Source organism: Xenopus tropicalis, chromosome 1 (assembly GCF_000004195.4).
Source record: "Xenopus tropicalis strain Nigerian chromosome 1, UCB_Xtro_10.0, whole genome shotgun sequence".
Lineage (NCBI taxonomy): Eukaryota > Metazoa > Chordata > Amphibia > Anura > Pipidae > Xenopus > Xenopus tropicalis.
In genome coordinates, this window is record NC_030677.2 from 155,228,994 (window position 1) to 155,238,237 (window position 9,244).

At 37.7% G+C, this 9,244-nt stretch overlaps 1 protein-coding gene across 8 annotated transcripts in view; it reads right to left on the reverse strand.

The window, feature by feature from the left end:
• arvcf (ARVCF, delta catenin family member) overlaps positions 1 to 6,770 on the reverse strand; it is a 309,335-nt gene extending 302,565 nt beyond the window's left edge. For 4 of the 8 annotated variants that reach the window (XM_012969413.2, XM_031892416.1, XM_031892418.1 and 1 more), the window contains exon 1: positions 6,610 to 6,770. The gene's annotated coding sequence lies outside the window, so the exon portion shown is untranslated. The remainder of the gene's footprint in view (positions 1 to 6,609) is intronic. The other 4 variants (XM_031892421.1, XM_031892422.1, XM_031892415.1 and 1 more) reach the window with 3 other exon arrangements.
• Between the last annotated feature and the right edge of the window lie 2,474 nt (positions 6,771 to 9,244).

The window sequence follows — 9,244 nt, forward strand, 5'->3', positions numbered from 1 at the left end:
ACAACCAGTGAGCTAATTATTTATCCAGCTAGGTAAGCTCTAAATTGTTATATTCTGACAGTGCCTCCAACTCATTCCCTCAGTTATTAAGTCATACAGGTGCACTAGCTTCACAAAAATTACCCAATTATTTTTAATGTTGTCTCAGTCCTGTTTTAGTGACTCTTTTGACAGCATGATGTCCACAGACTTGACTTACATGATTATTACATTTGTATTGTGTATTAAACACAACACACCTCAATCATTCTGGGAAGTATTCTAGCAAGACTAGACCCAATCTTGCCAACAGTAGAAATACTGAATAGTGTATAATGAAGTTTTTTTGTAACAATGGCAATTAATATTCTGGGTAATGTGTTTACATTTCTATGCTGCTTTTAATATATCACTACTATTAATTATTTATGTGTCTGTTTCCACTCTGCATCCCTAGTTGTAATATTTGCACACCCCTTACCAATAAGGATGTAAACAACACAACAGTACTGCAGCATTCCGGTGTCCCCCTGGGGTGGTGGACACTTTTGCCCCAAATAGTTCTACCACTGGCAAGGAATAAAGTAAACTTCAAGAATTAGGCTAAACTACATGGGATATGGTGATCAGACTTTCAGGGTCAGACTTTATCCAACAAATACTGTCATACAACAGCACAAAACTTGCTACAAAATCCATGCTGTTTACACATAAGATTTTTTAGTCCCATTATTTTTTGTCCATGAAACTACTACATGTGTGCTGTTAATTCTATAACAACCAACAAAATATCCTGTGTACTTTAGCGTCTTGATTTATTATCAAACCACAGCAATTTTAGAATTCAACTGGAGCCACTATAAGATTAGTTTTAGTTACTCGCTACAATTTAATTTTTCCTTTTAAATAGCAGAGGTAAAATTTCTGTTGGGAAGTAGTATAAACTAGACCAGTGAAACCACTATTACGAACTTTTACACAATTATTATCAAGGAATTCTGTGCTATTTGAGATTTGCCCCACATGCTGGTTAGCCACTGCTCTTCTGGTCTTAGTTCTCAACCATAAGTACAGACTGTTCTGCTAAAGCTGGTCATACACGTTGAGATTTTTTAAAAGATCTTTTCATTATCATAGAATCAGGCTTATCTTGAAGTGATCATTTAACAGTATGATTTGCCCATAACGAAAACCCATTTCAAGCAATATTGTCTAGTTCAGGGATCACCAACCTTTTTTTACTCGTGAGCCCCACTCAGATGTAAAAAAAGCATTAGAGCCATACAAGCATGAAAAATGTCCTAAATAAGGTCTGTGATTGGCTATTTGGTAATCCCATGTCAACTGCTAGCTTGCAGGAGGCTCTGCTTGGAGTAATGCTGTGTCTCTATGCCTCCAAAACTTGCCTCCAAGACAAAAATGTAAAAAAAAGGGCACCTACTTTGAGGCCACTGGGCCAACATGTTGCTCATGAGCCACTGGTTGAGGATCACTGGTCTAGTTAAAGCTAGGAAAACTACCTGCTTGGTCCTGCAAACAATTGGACAATGGGCAAATTGCATTGCTAATGATGAAAATTTTCAAACCTGCCCGAACGATTTTCTAACTGTCATTGGATGAAAAATCGGCAGACGTGCCCACTGACCTAACAATAATTTGACGGATTTGTCGGATTGCACTGAAATTGGTCATTAAGGAGAGAAAAATCTTACCGTGTCGGCATAACTTATGCTGAGCAATTATTCATTTAGAAAACAATACAGAATTTTACAGTCTTTCTTGCTGAGTAATACAAAGATACTCCCCAAAGTTATTGTCTGGTGAAATCAAACATTCAGTTATTTTTCCACCATAATGTGACAATGGAAAGTAGTATTTTAATAAAGTCTTTGAAGTTCTCATCAGAGCATATGACTGTTCCCATTCATAGGAAAATACATAAATATGCTAATAAATAGAGCTCCCTGTGCAGAATAACCTATGTTAATATGTTTTGCTAAACATTTAAAGAATAATTAACTAAATTTAAATTGTAGGCAGAGCATATTTTGGTATTAACATGCTTCATAATGATTTAGAATATATTTGTGATCACTGAAAGGGAGGAAGCTAAAGTTTTACATAGTAAGAGAAATGTAAGCAATTATCAAAGACTATGGCAGCAATGTCATTAGTGGGTTGAAATTGGACTAAAGTTTTGACAACCCCCCAGTCATTATATAAACTGCGGTAACATTGAAACAATTCCAGGAAGAACTAGGGAGCTTAAAATATTCCCAAGCCACACACACCTACAATAAAAATGTAACCAAAATTTTGATTAATAAAATTCCTTATTAATAGAATGCATATGACATTTTATTACAGACAAGCATCTATTTATTCAGCTACTTCCAATGCATTGTGCTGCTTCTAGCAAACTACTGCAAAAAGAAGCAGACAATTCAATAAAAACACATGCACATTGTGCATTTTTGTCTTCACACTTTCAGAAATAAACATGTTTCAAAGGAATGAAAGCATAAGCTAGCATTAATTTCCTGAAAGAAAAGATTACTTTAAAACAGGCTTTAAAAGTCGCCAATTTATGCTATTCTATAAGGAGTTATTATGTACACAGCGTTGAAGCTTACACATTATATGTTTTCTAGGCCTGTAATAGATGGACAAAACAGAACATTAAATACAATAAATAACTTGGTATACCAACAATAGAACATTTGCACCACATTTCACACAGCACTTTAAAGAAGCACCAATATTTGTTTATGTAACGGTTAATTAACATTCAAATGTCAAAAGCAGAGGTAGGTTTCCTCAAAAGGACAGATTGAAAATATTTCATTTACTCCAATGGAATGCAAATCTCAATACTACAGGTCAGTGGCCTAAGGCAGCTGTGTATGTAATGTAGAACAATGGCTTTATTTGAAATGGAATACATTCTAGCACAGCTTTCATTACACAAAATGCAAGAAACAGAAATACATGCTCTAAAATTCAAGATGAAATCACAACAATCAACCATCCAGCAATAATCTTATTCTTCTCATCAAGGTCTCTAACAAAAAGACTGTACCCAGCACATTCTTTCACAGGAAAGGGAGACTAAAGGCGCTTTGCACCATTCACCGATTCATGATGTTCTTGTGCTGAGTGTGTAATAATGCTGCATAAGATCTCTCATCCTTTCTCCCTCACAAATCCCTGCAATATTGCTCTGAGCTTTACTAACCTCACATCCACAGCTGCTCAGCTTCCTCTTCAGCCGCTTCCTAGCACCTCTCCCCTGCTTCTGTAGCATGGCAGGAAGGCGGGTTTTACTATCTGACAGCAAAATATCTGTCGGAGCTGCCTCCCTCCTCCAAGCACCAACTATACAGAGGTTCCCTGCACAGAGGCTTCTACAAAGTAAAGCGCCTTGCTTTTATATACATACATATGCAACCCTTCATTATAACTAGCCAGTACATTCTGTAGCTCTATGTCATGGCTGTGTAATCACGTAGTATGTACACAAAACAATAGTGATACAGTTCTTGTATGTGAATGGGGTAGATACTGCACTTCTATAGACCTAGTTACCGAAATATTTAAAATATTTTACAAATTTTTTGTCACTGAAAATACACGTGCCTGTTTTTTTTTCTTGTTTTTTTTTTTTTTGCTTCCATGGAAACTCCCCTGCACCCAACAACACAGCAAAAGAGACCTGGGAGAAGGTTTTACAAGTATACATTCATTAGGCACACTTTACACGCCAGGACCATACAAACTGTAAACAGGACCTCCACCCCCTCCAAAAGTCAAGTCAAAAGTCAAGTCAAAGTCAAAAATTTCTTTAAATCAATACAAGTGTAGGAAATTATTGGTTTTATGCTTTTAGATTTCTTACCTTTCTGAAAAAAAAATTCTAAAGGTGACCATAGAGGACAATTTTCTGTGCTTTCCTATCAATTGGCCCATGGGCCAAATGGGCAGAGAACGTATTAAGGTCACTTGTACTGTACATATTTACAGTCCTGTTGTGTTCCTGTGGCTCCTCGTCAATTCCTTATCTCTTAATGCACCAGCTGACATGGTTCAGATGAATCATTATAATCTACCAATTTCCAAATTCACCAATATCCACTGCACATGGATACTGGTCAGTATTAGTAGTCAGCAAGCACGTGCAGATTATTATTTAAAGCTGACATTATCTATGCATGCTTGGTGAGCTAGGTCACTAAAAAAATGAGGGAGTCGGGGAGAAATAGGCAGATCATGTGTAAAGCTGAAAGTCACCATCAATCACATAGACTTACGTACTTAGGACCCCCCAATACTGCCCTGGCTGCCTACCTGGTTATAGAAGACATAATATCGCAGCAGGGTTGGCGACTGAGCGGGGCGGGTGGGGTGCAAGCAGCCTAGGGGCACATAAATCCAACCCTGGTCATCTGCTATCTGGCACCAGCAGCATGTGCAGCTGAACTGCGCATGATGACTTTCAAGTGTACACATGGTCTGCCTAGTTCTCCCTGAACCCGTATTTTTTTCCAGTTGCCCCCCTTATATTTTTTAATTCCATAGGCTTGTGTTGATTTGTATATATTTTTTAAACTGTGGCAGAGAGTCCTGTTTGTTCAATTCTGGCATGCAGGCCTGCCATATTTTACTAAAAGCAAAAAAACTGTATAGTTGTGGTGAAATTAACAACATACCAATTGTTTCAATTTTTGTATGTACAGTTAGTAACTTCATTAGCATTATATTCACCAATTTGGTGTACAGTTGCACTTTCGCTTGTAGTTGTAAATGAGCCCTATATGGAGAATTTGGAATCACCAGGGGTGCAGTACAGGAGGAAAGTTTTTTTAGGACTGTTTCAGGATTTTAAAAGACATCCTTCAAGACATCTACCCTAGCATTATTAATGGCAAAGATTCTACACACACACAAAAAAAAAAACGGTTTAAAGAAGCTGGCAGCTACTGGTTCTAATACAAAAATAAGTGGCCCAAAAAATTGAAAAAGCAGGTGGGGTACAGTTATTTATTCTGGCCTCAACGCATACCAGTAAATGTATCCAATCATAGTCAAATGGCCTAGTATTTCCCTAAACATTTCATAACCATGCAAAATGTTTTAAACACTTTGTAATAAATTTGGGATCACCCCATTTTTGCATAATACCCAGGTATCTGTCTTCCTTTTTCTAAAATCTACATATGAGTGAATATATAATTGTTAAATATATAAATTGGAAATCAAAGGGTATATCTGTAATAAAATCCATCAAACTGAACTACTGTTATTTTTTACCACATTATTGTGGTTATACATATAGTTGATGGCAAATACCATTCTATCTATAAATCTCAATACACAAACAGGTAATGCTCATCTACACTTTATTGTTTAAACAATTTTGAGCAAACATGGAAACATAAACCCTACTTATAATACATTGTAAAATGCATGGCACCTGTTTTTCTGGTTCGTTCCCTAATGTGGAACATCATGCCTTAAAGTACACTGGTATTCAAAGGGGGTTGCAATTTGTTAGGCACCCACCACTACTAATTAACCTTGGGGCTGATGCTCCTCTTAGCTGAAAGATGCACCACAGTTGCAACAACTAGTTTTTGAAAGAAAAATCAGACACAGTGCATATGGTGGGGGTTGGGGGTGCTGGGCAGTGGGAAAAAATGGGAAGGACACTGCACCATGGGGACTTTCAGTACAACAGTACAATATGGCACATGCACACAGTCCCAGTAAGCAGCAAGAGACCCCTGGGATGTAACTGAATATAGCAGTGCAGTGATCAGAGGAAAAGTACCCAAGGCTAGTGTATTTTTTAGTGAAGGAGCACTCCTCAAGGAACACAGTTGGCAATTATATTCACTCATGGTTTAGCAAATCCATTGTACTACATTCTGATTCTCCTTGTCCTTTAAGACTACAAGTAACATTTTAATCCAACATTGTTCTGTTATTAGCATGAAAGCATTCTAGCTTAGTTGACATAAAACATAAAATATGCTACATTATCGTAACAGAAAAAGATGCAAATTCAGTCAAAAATTAAGAATTTTTAATATTGACAGAGCACAATGGAGAATGGCATTTTGGAATTTCAGATTGCATAACAGATTATAATAGGTACCATAACTGTATATGGCTGCTACATATATATCATCAACATATCCTTGATCTCTGGAATCTATAATTATTTAAAGTTTGGATTCCAAATATCATTAGAAGTATAAGCTTTTATTGAATCTTCACTTTTAAGTTATCTTCACTGAAGTCTAATAGTGAAAGAGTAGAATGTATATATAATTAAATCACATGACATCAATGTAATTCCTTCTATTGGTTCTTAATGTATTTGCTATCTGTCATTGCAATGATTAGGTCAGGCTCTCATGATTCCATTTAATTATGTGCAGTTTCTTCCTAGAATAGAAAATAGTAATTAAAATAAGGTGTAAAAATAGTGCTTCTGGTCATGAACCTTATTCGGTGACTTCTTTTAATGATATAATTAATCACTAGAATCTCGCTTTATCCCCCGATTTTGTAAGAAATCGCATTTCGTAGATTTTTAAATACCGGGTTTATGAATGTAATATCCCATACCTAGATGCACGTACCGCCCAATAATCCCGATATTCATGACACGGCCCGCAGTCCCACACCGCTATTTAAATGTCCCGCAACGGCGTTTAAATGTCCAGCTCCTCGGCTCCTGCAGGCCAGCTCTGCCACAGGCTCGGCGCACTCTCGCGAGATGAGACTATGGCGTCACGGCTACACCGGCACTCACCTAATAGCAACAACGAGATATACAATGGTTATGCCCACAAGGCACTTATAAAGCGCAGGGAATGGTACTGCTTTTGGTACATTTTTTTTTCGTGGTGGTTGCAAGCAATACCAGCTGCCAAATAGTTAAAAGTAAAATATTTATTTTTACGTTTGCTCTGAGCTTCTACAAAGGCAAGGGGAAAAATGGCATTTCTCCTGGTGGTTGCCAGCAATACTTTGCAATTGATAATATTTGATGACAAGTACATTTTGTATTTTTTCCTGACTTCTGTCAGGAAACAAACAAAAAAAGATATACAGGTTTTCCTTGTTGTCAACAATGTCCACTGACACCAGAGCCTTATTTCTGTACATTTAAAGAAAAGTACTATTGCTATTTTTTCTCTGCTTGGAAATCTGACTAAAGCTAAACCAGTCGTTTGGTAAGGTCACCAAAGAGCAGATCTTTCTCTGAGGTGGGCCACATCGGATTGGTCCAAGAGGACAAAACAACAAGATAACATTTGATAGGATACAGGTCACTGGACAAGTACTGCATCAATGTGCTCCTTGTCCTGGCAGGATTTTTAAACCTGCCCAGTCGGCACCTGGCCGATTATCGCTCAGACCGGCAGGAGGAAATTCATTTTAGCATTTTACTGCCAATAGATTAGCCACAGTTGTGCAAGCTAGAACACTATATGTATTAAGCAGAAAGCTCTACCATACCTGAGTAAGGAGCCCTAGAAGGTCCCTCTGTTTGTTTAAGATAGCAGCTACCATTCTAGTGTGGCCTTAGTAGTGTCCTGCTGCAGCTCTAGCCTGTGATAGGTCCGATCACACATTCCTAAGGGAGAGGGGAGCAGGAGAAGGGAGAGAGGAGAGAACTGCCCAGACTCCAGCCCTGGGAATGAAAGATTTTTCTGAAAGGATGTCTGATACTGAAGAACATGTGTACACAAAAAAGGAGACAAGTAATTCTGTGTTTCTTTTGATAGAGCACTTAGTTAGTGCAGCTTTTCTGTCAGTGCTTATGGCTGTATTTACATAGACCTTTCTGATAAAGCTTACTTAGTTTTTACCTTTCCTTCTCCTTTAAGTGTTTGAGCTTCTATTCTACTGGCATCATGCAGTCCCAGTTTTTTATGTAAAAACTAGGGCTACATTTTTACAAGTTAGGGGCAAAAAGGTTTAATTTAGGAGGAGACTGGGTGCGATTGGCCAAAAAATTTTATTTTTAGGCGGAAGGACCTATTGTTCTTCATGCAACTAGGGTTGGTCTCTTTTTTTTTGTGCCAACACAGCAGTATGGCTGCAGTCAAAAGCTCTGGTATGTTGGGGGGAAAAATTGCAGTATGGCATCCCACCTTGTGGTCTACCAAAAACTTTAAAGTGATCTACTGGTAGACTAAGATCTACCTCTTGGGCACCCCTGCCATAGACAGTTACCATTTGTTGGGCCTGTGTTTGAGTTCAAAAAGATCCTCATTATAGGAAGCCCATTTCTCATACAGTCTATTTTATGCAAATAATTATAATAAAAGTCTATCTAAAAATGTATTTTGAGGTTTTAAGGTTCTTACTGTGACCTCTAGTGTTTCATTAGTTTTCCTTTGCAGCAACACACTCTTGACCAGTACACTTATACTCAACTCCTATTCTGTTTTTGTTTGTTTACTCTTCCTAATAGATTGTTCTTTGGGACAGGGACCTCATCCCATTGGGTATTAACCCTTTCACTGAAAGCCTTTTTTGTCAAAGCGGAACTTGTATTGCCAGACAGTTTTTCAACATTTTGCACTGTTTCACTTTAGGGGCCTTTGCTCGGGGGGACTTTTAGTTTACCCAGGAAAACAATATATGTTTGTTTTTTCAGGACAACCTAAGCTTTCAAAATATGGTAGAATTTTTGTGTAATTCCAATTCTGTAACAAGATATAGGCTTCTGAAAATAGCGCATATGGATTTCTCGCCTGCCAACTCAGCTTTTGCATACAGAGCCCCCTAACAGCGTATTATGTGCCGTAACACCCCCTAACTATACAGAAAAACCCAAAAACCATATAGTTTGGGAAAGTACACATTCTGACAAATCCAACATGGGTAAAGAGTCCTTTTTATACCAAAGTACCAATCTGCAAAGCTTTCCTTTAGTGGTTTTTATGACATTTCAGAAAATCTCCTAAAAATATTTTGCCGCATTTATCTCACACAATTTTTTGCATACAAAGGCAAATCACCCCAAATAGGAATACCTAAGGTCTACTACTGAACAGTTTGATGCCCAATATGCATAGATATACCAAAGTCTTTGGTATGTACTGACCCCAAAATGAAAATAGCGCATATGGATTTCTCTCCTGCCAACTCAGCAGACAGCGTATTATGTGCTGAGCCCCCAGAAAACCATATATTTTTGTACACTTTCTGATGAATTCAAAATAGGTAAAGTTATTTTTCTACACCA